Genomic DNA, 12,652 nt, shown 5'->3' with positions numbered 1-12,652 from the left:
GTAGTGGTAGGGGTAGTGGTAGGGGTAGGGGTAGTGGTGGAGGCAAACGCAGAACAGTGGCCCGGGCTGATCCCAGCTGGACGAGAGGTGACCTATGTGACCTGGCCTGACCCAAAGTGACCGGGGCTGACCCCTTTGACCCGTCTTGACCCCGTATCAGCCAAATGGTATCCAACAAAGCCTTCAGAACAGTTCTTTTTTAAATTCTCTTCACATTTCCGTCCATATCTATGCTTCTAGACGACACATCGATTTGAATTGACCACCATCCGGGCGAAGGCAAATTGGCTGGTGCCGCAATTTTTTCCTACCACGCAGCAAAGCAAGTGGCGCAGCCGCTTGTCTATATTACTATTTGTGGTGACGTAGTTTCTGTCTGTAACCGAGGTCGCGACATGGTGCTACGTAGCGCGGGTTACAGGTCACACCGTTGCACCTACCGCGCTGAAGTTTGCGCAACTCATAGAACAAGGATGGACAACGTGCCTTTGATGGGTCTCAGCTCGATCGGATCGATAGCGAGCGCGTGGCGCGTGCCCAAAAAGTGCAAATTCGCGTCATAGACTTTACATGTATTAATCGGCTGGCAAAAACGGGCGAAAACAGCCAAATTTGCCCGACACGGGTCCGGTCCCGGTGCAATATCTCGGTAACCGTGGGCCCGACCGGTACGGGAAAACAGCATCGTGTAGAGAATCGAACGGGCTATCGAATAATGTGCGGTGCAGGGGTTGGCACGCGCCACGTGCACCGGGGAGGACACTTTCTTTTGAAAAATGGACGTTTTGGACGGATTTTGGAATTTATATTAATTTCAGGTGATCGTCAGACGGAATGAGTTGAAACAGCGCCTATTAGCAATAAAAATGTACCGTCTCTCATGGAAAAATTGTTAAAGCTAATTGATAAAAAACAATGTGGAAAAAAATCGCTGAATTAAATGGTATTTGTCCAAAATGTGCCACTAAATAATTACACGGATTTTGCTGCTTAACCCTCGCCGGACCTATTGGTTTTCTACATACGCGCCGGCCGAGGGGGGGGGGGGTACGACCCCCCCTCGCCGTTTCGCCCCTGGTGGAGCTAGCGCGTCGCGGAAAAAACGAGCGTGTGCGCCGTTACGAGACGCAGAGATTGGTACCCAATTTTAAGGTCCTAGGTCAACCGGTGACCTCTGAGGTCAGGTCAAGTGCCCCAAGGTACGGTTCAGTTTTTGGTGAATAACTTCGCCAAAAACGGCCGCAGAGCGCCGATTTTGGCAGCATCGTGTACGCCTCGCTCAGGCGCGTCGAATGATATACTTTTTGTCCGGGTCAGGTCAACTTGGGGTGTTGACCTCAGGTCAAGGTCAGGTCAGCACCCCCAGGTCACGAAGTTGGTCGAAAGAGGTCATGTCGCATATCATTCGATTCGGTAGGCCTTCCTGAGTCCATTGGTGGCTTTCCCGACTCGCTAGCTCAATTTGATCAAGAGTTATTGACGAAAAACTAATATGACCTTGATGACGTCATAAATAACGGCACAAAAGGTCAACATTGCAAAAGTGACGCATCTAACCTTGCAAGGAGTGCATCAAATCACGATTCTGTGTGCTTGAGATAGTTGGAGATCGTTCCCGGCGCCAGAATAGCAGTTTGAATTTTTCCCCATTGACTTATAATGGTGAGGTCACGAAAATGACCTGACCTCATATGACCTTTAGGAAAAATCCGAGATATACAAGTTGTGGGACTCATAATGGATACTAGATCCTGCAAGTTTCATTTCCCTGTGACATCTCCTCTGGCAGTGAGGGCGTTGCGAAGTTGCGACATCTGAAGACCGTGCAGAGGTTCACTTGTGACGTCATAGGTCAGTGACCTGACCTGACCCAAAAATGCGGTTGGTGTCAAAAGATGCGGCTTGGATCAAAGGTCAGGTATGCCAAGTTTCAGCTCTCTATCGCCAGCGTGTTCGGAGCTATCGCGAAAAAACCCTATGGGGGGGGGGCGGCACCCGCCCCCCCCTCGGCCGGCGAGGGTTAACCTGATACGTTTGACAATTGAAAATGCTATCATTGGAAAGAGCATTCAATTCTCTCCAAGATCTAATCATCACGTTTGCATGACAAGCAACAGTATTCTTAAAAATATAAATGTCTCAAACCTCTGCAAAACGATTTTTAGTGAAAATTATCTACGCCTTTAATTTGTCATAAAACTACGCGCCTAAATTATAAAGCACATTTGACAGATTCTGAAGTGGAAAGCATGCTTATCATCATCATCATCAATTTATTACAACATCCTTGACGGACAAACACATATACATGTACACATACACATACACACCTATACCTACATACACTACGAGTACGATCAGCTTTTCAGCCGACGGGGCCTATGAATGGCCTTGATTGAGAGCATCGCATGTCAACAGTCTGACGAGGCTCCAGGCACAGGTATCGTTCTGGGCCATCAGCCATCGTAGTGAGTCGGTTAGGCCACAGGGGACAGTAGGACATGTTACCCACTCGGGCGATACGTGGCCGCCAGCGATCCTGACAATGCTACCAAGGCTTCCATCACACAAGGCGAGCACATGGTTTACAATCGAGCCAGTATGTCTCGTAGAACTTGTGTTCAGAAAAATTCGCGCTAATGCACTGAACAAAACGTCACGGAGACGATGGTCCCCATCAAAAGCATCCCTGAGGGCAGCAAATTGCGAGCGGCGCAACAGTGCCTGAACATTGGGGATGTTAAGTGCTTTCATCAGCGCTGAGTGATGAGCACTTCGCGGTAGCCTTAACGCTGCCTTAAGCGCAGTTGCCTGCCACCGTTCTAAGCGTTCGATGTCCGCGGAACTCAAAAGGGAAATAGAGCAGCCATAGAGCATGGTTGGGGACACAATCGCACGCCAGAGAAAGGCTTTGTCTGCCCCCGGTAGAAACGGACTGAACATGCCAGCTGGGGACAGACCGAAAAATGCACCCCTGCCCCTACGGATTCGTTCGGCTACCTGGTTGGCGCCCTGTAACTGCGAGCTCAGTTGGACTCCCAGGTGCTCTGTCTTTATTTGGTATCGGAGAGTTTGCCCACACAGATGCCAGCGGGGTATTTGCGTAATGAGCTCTGCGCCGAAAATGAAGCTGTGACTTTTTGTCATGTTAGGCGAATTGTGCACAAAATCTATCCTCCACTTGCTCGCGAAGCTAGTAACAACATTCAGCATGCCTTGCAAATCACTCGTGTTACCGGACATCAGAAGAATATCGTCAGCGTATGCCACTACTGGGATATGGTGACCGAACAGGATGGGGCCGAGGCGAGAGTCATCAAGCTCCTGAATCAGTGGCATGAAGAACATGCTTGTTAAGCATGGTGACAAGAGAGCTCCCTGTCTTACCCCACGACGAATTGCGAAAGCATCTGACCACGCTCCAGCAAAGCGCACTCGGGAAGTTAAATGAGCGTACCATTTAGTCAAGAGGGCCCAGCTTCTCTTAGGTAAGTGTTCGTATTCTGCACCAGATGTGTACCAGATGGCCGTTGTGAAAACGGTTTTTGTTTCTTAGAAGATGTCAGTTGCATCATATATATTTGAGAATTTAGTAAATGTGCCTACGCTTTAGGTTTACGTGAGTGGTAAGCCCTTAGCTGAAATAAATTAACGTAATATTTAGTAGAAAAACTGCAAAGTAACGGGCCACTCATTCGAAGGGTGGAAAACCTATATCAGGGGCTCCGCCACAGGGACGCGGGGTCCGGACCCCCCTCTAATAATTTACCTTGGGGATACAGTACCCCCCAATATTCCGAATATCTATAAGCTTGTTTTCGCGTAAAAATGACTAAATCATTCACAGAATGTGTTGAATAATTTAGAATGTGTTCACAGTCGCAAAGCTGTGAGAACTGCTAAATTCCTGAGGTATCACCGGACCAAACAGGTATCTATTAGGTACCCGCTATTCCGTCGTGAAAACGGCTATTATGCATGAAGTACAAAAAGTTAGGTACAGGTAGATGGTGTTAAGCGTTTAGAAGCTATTGGCGAAAAACGGGAGGGCATACTCTGCCCCCCCCCCCCCTAGTTAGGGTCGGACGGGAAAAATTAGAGCAGCCGGCGATTTTCTGTTGGTTCAGCTGGCCCCTGATCTGCAGTCGATGCTGGCGGGACCCATCGGCAGTGATTAGTGACCGCGACTGGCTGCGGCGGCAGGTGTCTGCACTAGCAGCGTGTAGGGCTGCATGTACTATGTAGGCTGCGGGACCGTCGGCACTCGGCAGGCACAGGGCACGGCAGTACCGCGGGCGCCGCGTCCAGGCAGGTAAGGCCGCGTCTCGCCCCACCCACTATTGGTGAGGTAGTGTTGCCTCCCCGACACCATCCAGCAGGGATGGCTCACGTCTGCTCCGCCGCTCTGGGGACCACAGAGGCTCGGCCGCTCTCCGAGGGGCTGGCTGTGGTCTAACAGGAGGCTCCCTTGACGTATCGCGCAGCTCATCCGCCACTCATCGGCGCCCGGCGGGATGAGGCTGGCGGAGTATCCCAGAGAGCCGAGCGGAGTCACAGAGCTAACACCGTCGGCGAGGCTGGGCGGTACGTCAAGGAGACTGTCCGCCGCCGTGCGCCGGAGCCGGCCGGCCCATTCGGCCGCCGCGTCCTTGAGCTGTATCCCGTGCCGTGAATGGAGGGCGTGGGGGGGGGGGAAGCGCGCGGCGCCGCTCGGCGTGTCGCCCGCCCATCGCGCCGTCAGCCGACAGCCCATGCCTCCGACAGCCGCCCTGGGCCCTGTCAGCCGACAGGCTGCCTCCGACAGTTCACCTAGCCACTGTCTGCCTCCGACAGCCGTCAGCCCACCTCCGACAGCCGCCCTGGCCACTGACGGCCGCCGTCAGCCAACAGTTCACCTATACGACAGCCTACCTCTGCACGCATTGAGCGCAGGCGCCGCGGCCGGAGCGGTGTGAGTCGGGCCGCGCCGGGCTGAGCTGGGGGCGCCGCCAGCGAGCAGCGAGCAGCGGGCAGCGGGGAGCCCGAGCGAGGGAGGCGAATATATGACACCCTGGAATGTCGGATGGATTACGAGGCGCGCACAAAAACCGGCCGCCGGCAGCAGCGCCACCGCGCCGCCGCGCCGCGGCTGGGTGCCGGGAGCCGGGACTGGCTGCCGACGGTGGGTGCCGGGAGCGGGTGTAGGCGAACGCCCGGTCAGAGCGGTGGCCGGTGCGCCGCCCCATGCCGACCGACCTGACCGAGCCCCCGACACCAGGCGCTGGTCTTCATTAGTGACTAGGCGCGGTGCTCGGCGACCAGTTCTTGTCCGACACTCGCTCTGTCAGACCTCATCATCATCATACGATCAGTCGGCGTGTCGGCCTGGAGCCTGCCGGCTGACCGGTCAGCGTGATACTGGGGAGGGAGTCAGTGCCATACTGGGGAGGGGGTCAGTGTCATACTGGGAAGGGGGTCAGCGCTTGAAAGCCTTGCCACCAATAATACACGTAGGGTTAGAGCTTAGAATAGCCACTGGCATTCAAGTAAAATCATTTTTCCTCTAATGAAAAATTAGGAACTCTACACAAACATTAAATCTAAAAAGGCTTTAGCGCAAAAAAGTTTTTTTTTTGCTCTTCCTCGGCTCCTCCTAGGGAGGAGCACGTTCATGAACATTATCTAGCAGGTCGTGGCTGGACGGCATACGGTACTTACATACGAGGATACAGTGGCTGGCCGGCAGACGTTAGAAAAGACTGATAGCCTGTTCGAGGCACGCTGAGCAGCTTTCCCGCGAATCAATGCGAAAGTTTTGTGTATATCGAGGCTCGTAGTCAGCCAGCGGAGTTCTTCAGACACGAAAGCCGTCCTTCTTCTTACTTTGACTTTGAGCAGCGCAGGTCGCCGTGAGCGTGTGGCAGAACGGTACTCACAGCGGATCGCAGCCACGTCGATGTGACATTGGTCACTTTGACTGAGGCCACGCAGTGCTGTGAGACATTGCCGCTCCATCTCGGGCCACAGCCCTGTCCTCGTCCCCCGGATGAATCCAAGGTGTTATTGTCGATATTTCTCGCCGAAAACACCTTTTCAGTCGGGCGTCCGGCCGGCCTCTGCGTCCCCCGCCCCGTCCCCCGGTCCCGCCGTGCCGGGAGGGACGGGTCGGCCGACCGACCGGCCCCTGCTCCTGCCCGGGACGCGGCTCACTATTGACACTGACAGGCCGGCGATAAATGCCACCGAGCGCTGCCCGGGACGGTGCCCGTCCGGCAGCGCCCATAGACGGACGGTCGGACGGACGGTCCGGGGTGGCAATAAAGCCCGGCCGGCCGCCCGACTGGTCGGAGGCTATTTCTGTCCCTCGGGTGTCCCTGTCTCTCCCCTCCCTGCTCCTCGCCACCTGCGGACCCGCGCCCGGACGGCGGGGGGGGGGGGGGGGGGGGGCGCAAGGCCGGGCAGGTCGGATTGGGCCCACTCCAATGGAAGTTGGGTACTTTGCCATACCTACCATTACCAAGGCAGCACATATTTCGTATTTTGATATTTCAAACCTCTGATACAGACTTATTAGTTATCATACATGAAAGCGATCTGAATTTTGCCTTCTCTACCAGCAGAGTTAGTTAGCGGCTCCCCGGCGCGGCGGCACCAGTACCACCTGTTGATAGACAGTTTCCTGACAGATGCGCCGCGATTTGTCACGGTGTAACCGTATGAGGGTCGCAGTCGGCGCGGCGCGGCGGAGCGCTCATGGCGCGGCGTCTGCCCGTGTCATCGCGTGGCGTCTGCTCATGTCGTCTGGCCGCGCTGCTGTCTGGCGGCCAGTCCCGCCGGCAGATCACCTCCCCCAGAGCTGCCCTGGGATCCAGTCCCGGCGGCAGATCCACTCCTCCAGAGCTGCCCTGGGATCCAGTCCCGGCGGCAGATCAGATCCACTCCCCCAGAGCTGCCCTGGGATCCAGTCCTGGCGGCAGATCCACTCCTCCAGAGCTGCCCTGGGAGCCAGTCCCGGCGACAGATCCACTCCCCCAGAGCTGCCCTGGGAGCCAGTCCCGGCGTCAGATCCACTCTTCCAGAGCTGCCCTGGGATCCAGTCCCGGCGGCAGATCAGATCCACTCCCCCAGAGCTGCCCTGGGATCCCGTCCCGGCGGCAGATCCACTCCTCCTGCGCTGCCCTGGGATCCAGTCCCGGCGGCAGATCCTGACTCCCCCAGAGCTGCCCTGGGATCCAGTCCCGGCGGCAGATCCACTCCCCCAGAGCTGCCCTGGGATCCAGTCCTGGCGGCAGATCCACTCCCCCAAAGCTGCCCTGGGATCCAGTCCCGGCGGCAGATCCACTCCTCCAGAGCTGCCCTGGGATCCCGTCCCGGCGGCAGATCCACTCCCCCAAAGCTGCCCTGGGATCCAGTCCCGGCGGCAGATCCACTCCTCCAGAGCTGCCCTGGGATCCAGTCCCGGCGGCAGATCCACTCCCCCGCGCTGCCCTGGGATCCAGTCCCGGCGGCAGATCCACTCCCCCAAAGCTGCCCTGGGATCCAGTCCCGGCGGCAGATCCACTCCTCCAGAGCTGCCCTGGGATCCAGTCCCGGCGGCAGATCCACTCCTCCAGAGCTGCCCTGGGATCCAGTCCCGGCGGCAGATCCACTCTCCCGCGCTGCCCTGGGAGCCAGCCGGGCCGCCGCGCCGCTCCCAACGCCCGCGCCGGCAGCGGCAGTGTCGAGTTTCTCGCCGCCGTCACCGTCCGGGCAGCCACCACCATTCATCGCGGCACGTCAGCGCGCCGGCTGATGTCGTGTCGGTATACGGCCCAACCGGCGCCCGATGGCCGCGGGAAGGCGCCCCTACGGCCGCCCCCACTATCACCGGAGACGCACTCCTGAGCAGCCCAGTCAGAGACGTCGCAGTGACTGGGCCATAGGCCGTGCGACGGGCCACGGTAATGGGCAAATACGAATAGGTACCATAGTTATGCTGTGGTGTACCTACATACACCTGGATGCGTGGTGGAGGGCCTGGGTGTCAAATAAAGGTAGGTACAGCCACCGTCTCACTGCGCGGTAGGCATTCTTTTTTTTTTCTCGACAAAACCGAGAATAACTCGAAGGCACATGATATCAATCAATCGGAACTCATACCCGGCCGCATCCACCATTCTCCCAAAAATGGATTAGCTGGTTCTGTTTACGATTGGTGCATGTTCACCAATCTATGTATTTACACAAATCGAATTTATTATGGCGGTTTGAATCAGCTGTGAACACTGGCGGATCTAGGGGGAGAGATTTTCGGGCAATTTCCATAGCCGGCGGAACGGGGGGGGGGGGGGAGCGTGCTTCCTTTGATTTTAGCATTTTAACCCTATTCCGGGCGGGCTCTGAAAGGTTCGATTCTGGGCGGGGGCAGACGCCCTTCAGATCTCAAAAATAACACATCGGAGCGACAAACGGCAAACGGCATTTGTTAGGTCGTTCAAAGATCTACAACTTTTATATAAAAGATTTTCGGGTGAGGTCAATATTGAGGTCACCAGAGGTCATCAACGATAAAATGTTTTGGAATTAGTTACTTATATAACTTTTAAACTAGGAAACATAGACATAAAATTAATACATTTTTTGTTGCTCTCGTCGAGGCGATGCGAATTAAGTATGCGGTGACCTTTACAGGTCAAGTTGAAATTTGACCTGAGGTCAATGTCAGGTCATTCACCAATGAGGTTGCGGTGCATGGTCATGCTGCATACCAAACGACGCGCCTTGACCAGGCGAGCAGTTTGGTACCACTTGCAAGTCTTTAGCACCATCATGTCGTGATTTATTGACAGAAAACGAGTTATGAGTCACATGACCTCAGATGACCTTTTCCGGTGCCCCTGTCAATAAGCGGCACCAGGATCATCACCGATGAGATAATCTTCCATAATAATGAAAGAATTGGGTGGTTTTGACTCGTTTACACGAAGCAGGAGGCGTTTCAATATTTTCCCGTAGGCTTGCAATGTAAAGGTCACGAGTCTGGCCTGACCTCAGGTCACAGATATAAAAATTCTGAGATATACAAACTGCACATACTGGTACCCTAACTAGAACTTGAAGAGAAGAAATCGATAAGTCAAAAATTCTAGCTCTGGCGTGATTGCAAACTTTTCCTGAGGTGGGGTCAACAAATCGCCTCTGGTGACCTGACCTGACCTGACCCGGCAACTTTTTTTTGTCAAAATGTGCGCAATGAATGTTTAGAAAAAGTCAACGAGTATGAGGCGTTTGCGGCGTTTGGCAATGGCACAAGAAAAACCTGAAGGAGGGGGGGGGGGTCTTAAAGGCCCCCCGCCCGGAATAGGGTTAAAATTAGCCCTATGGGCGTTGCATGGAAAGAATGGGACCAAAAGTCGGCAGTGCCCCCCCCTTAATTGAAAGTGTTCCGCCGCTACTGCTTTTAACTGTCAGTGTATGCACCTGGCAGTGTCTGCTTTTTTAACAAGTCCTACCTGATTTGGTCTTTTCTGTGAGTGGACACTGAACACTGGGCAGCGGACAGCCCCTAGTACTGACGCCTTTTAAGTGTCGCCGGACGTAGGTCACATTCCCCCATAATTTGTGGCGACTTCATGAGAAACATGGCACCTTCCGCGCCTAAATATATTGCGCTGCTTACCCATGTACATACCTACTCATTCAGAGTAATGCACGCTATTTCGTTTACCCACAAGTTTAGACAGTCGCGTGGAGCTTTATAAACGTCTTTTTATGCCTATTTTTTTGATAATCGGGTCGTTCGTTCACTTCCCGTGGCCTGGGACGATGGCGCTGATAAAGCAGCTCACGATGAATGGAGCTCGTTACGCAATACGATTAGACCATTAGGTACAATTAAATCTCATGGTAAGTGTGTAGTCTTTTTTTTTTGCGCAACGCGTAGCCGGGCAGAGAAACGACAAAGGCAGCGTCAGTTTTTGTGACTGGCAACTGAATGCTGTTAAAGCAAGCCCATCGGCTCAAATGAAAAGGTCGCGATATTTGGCCGCCGGCCGGTGCACCTGTAGCGCGGTGTGGCTCCGCCAAAGGTCACCGCCGTCACCTGTCCCCCACCCCGTGACCCTGTCTCCGTCCCCCCCCCGTGACCCGGGCCGCGGGACGCCAGCTGCTGGACGGCACACGGCAGCCGCGGCCAGACAGCGGCAGGGGCGACCAGAGAACCACGAGCGCTCAGCAGACGGCCAGGAGCGATCAACAGACCCAGAGCGCTCAGCGGACGGCCAGGAGCGATCAGCGGACAGCCAGGGGCGACCAGCAGGCCCAGAGTGCTCAGGGGACGGTCAGGAGGGCTCAGCAGATCCAGAGTGCTAGCAGCAGACGATTAGGAAAGCTCAACGCACCCCGCAACACCTGGTGATACAGCCCGGTAACTTTGGCAGCAGCAGCGCTCAGCACACCTGGTAGCGCTCAGCAGACCAAGGACCGCTCAGTATGACCAGAGAGCGCTCAGCAGATCTGCAGGAGCGCTCAGCGGAGCTGCCAGGTGCGCTCTCTGGAGCGGCGTGTTTTTATTGTCGATCGGAATACGGGCTGCGGCCGCGGGTATTAGCGGTTCGACCGTCCGGAAAATCCCAGCCGGCTGCAGTCGCCGGGCGGGCGGCGGCCGTCTCGCCGCTCTCTGCGGACCGCAGGGCGCGCGGCTGTAGTGCGGCTGCAGCACGGCGGCGCCCGATGCTCGCCGGCCTCCGGCAGCCAGTCCGGGCTCCCACATGACCCACAGCGCCGCCCGACCCCAGCCGCTCGGAACAGTCCGGGCTCCCACCTGACCCACAGCGCCGCCCGACCCCAGCCGTTCGGAACAGTCCGGGCTCCCACCTGACCCACAGCGCCGCCCGACCCCAGCCGCTCGGAACAGTCCGGGCTCCCACTCTAACCCACAGCGCCGCCCGACCCCAGCCGCTCGGAACAGTCCGGGCTCACACTCTAACCCACAGCGCCGCCCGACCCCAGCCGTTCGGAACAGTCCGGGCTCCCACCTGACCCACAGCGCCGCCCGACCCCAGCCGCTCGGAACAGTCCGGGCTCCCACATGACCCACAGCGCCGCCCGACCCCAGCCGTTCGGAACAGTCCGGGCTCCCACCTGACCCACAGCGCCGCCCGACCCCAGCCGCTCGGAACAGTCCGGGCTCCCACCTGACCCACAGCGCCGCCCGACCCCAGCCGCTCGGAACAGTCCGGGCTCCCACCTGACCCACAGCGCCGCCCGACCCCAGCCGCTCGGAACAGTCCGGGCTCCCACCTGACCCACAGCGCCGCCCGACCCCAGCCGCTCGGAACAGTCCGGGCTCCCACCTGACCCACAGCGCCGCCCGACCCCAGCCGCTCGGAACAGTCCGGGCTCCCACATGACCCACAGCGCCGCCCGACCCCAGCCGCTCGGAACAGTCCGGGCTCCCACCTGACCCACAGCGCCGCCCGACCCCAGCCGCTCGGAACAGTCCGGGCTCCCACCTGACCCACAGCGCCGCCCGACCCCAGCCGCTCGGAACAGTCCGGGCTCCCACCTGACCCACAGCGCCGCCCGACCCCAGCCGTTCGGAACAGTCCGGGCTCACACTCTAACCCACAGCGCCGCCCGACCCCAGCCGCTCGGAACAGTCCGGGCTCCCACCTGACCCACAGCGCCGCCCGACCCCAGCCGCTCGGAACAGTCCGGGCTCCCACCTGACCCACAGCGCCGCCCGACCCCAGCCGCTCGGAACAGTCCGGGCTCACACTCTAACCCACAGCGCCGCCCGACCCCAGCCGCTCGGAACAGTCCGGGCTCCCACCTGACCCACAGCGCCGCCCGACCCCAGCCGTTCGGAACAGTCCGGGCTCCCACATGACCCACAGCGCCGCCCGACCCCAGCCGTTCGGAACAGTCCGGGCTCCCACATGACCCACAGCGCCGCCCGACCCCAGCCGCTCGGAACAGTCCGGGCTCCCACCTGACCCACAGCGCCGCCCGACCCCAGCCGTTCGGAACAGTCCGGGCTCACACTCTAACCCACAGCGCCGCCCGACCCCAGCCGCTCGGAACAGTCCGGGCTCCCACCTGACCCACAGCGCCGCCCGACCCCAGCCGTTCGGAACAGTCCGGGCTCCCACCTGACCCACAGCGCCGCCCGACCCCAGCCGTTCGGAACAGTCCGGGCTCACACTCTAACCCACAGCGCCGCCCGACCCCAGCCGTTCGGAACAGTCCGGGCTCCCACATGACCCACAGCGCCGCCCGACCCCAGCCGTTCGGAACAGTCCGGGCTCCCACATGACCCACAGCGCCGCCCGACCCCAGCCGTTCGGAACAGTCCGGGCTCCCACATGACCCACAGCGCCGCCCGACCCCAGCCGCTCGGAACCCGGCCTCCAGGAAAACGGGCCCGCACCGGACCTCCGAGACACCGGCGGGCAAGGCCACAACCACCCCGCAAACCAGTACATGGCCTGCACCGTGCCGCCATCCGCTTCCGGCACGCAGACCTCGGAGGACCCGCCACCACTGACGGCGGGTGAAATCGTCCGAGTTCCCCCTCCTTCCTCCAGCAGCGTCTCACCCGCTAACCTACTCACATTCCCCGGGTCGCGAGTGCTGCAGCACCGGCACCCTGTCCCCCCGAGTCGCCACTTCTCACGGGCTGATCACGGTCCGG

This window comes from Amphibalanus amphitrite, unplaced genomic scaffold (assembly GCF_019059575.1).
Source record: "Amphibalanus amphitrite isolate SeventyFive unplaced genomic scaffold, NRLGWU_Aamphi_draft 001017F_arrow, whole genome shotgun sequence".
Classification (NCBI taxonomy): Eukaryota; Metazoa; Arthropoda; class Thecostraca; order Balanomorpha; family Balanidae; genus Amphibalanus; species Amphibalanus amphitrite.
This window is presented reverse-complemented; position numbering follows the sequence as displayed.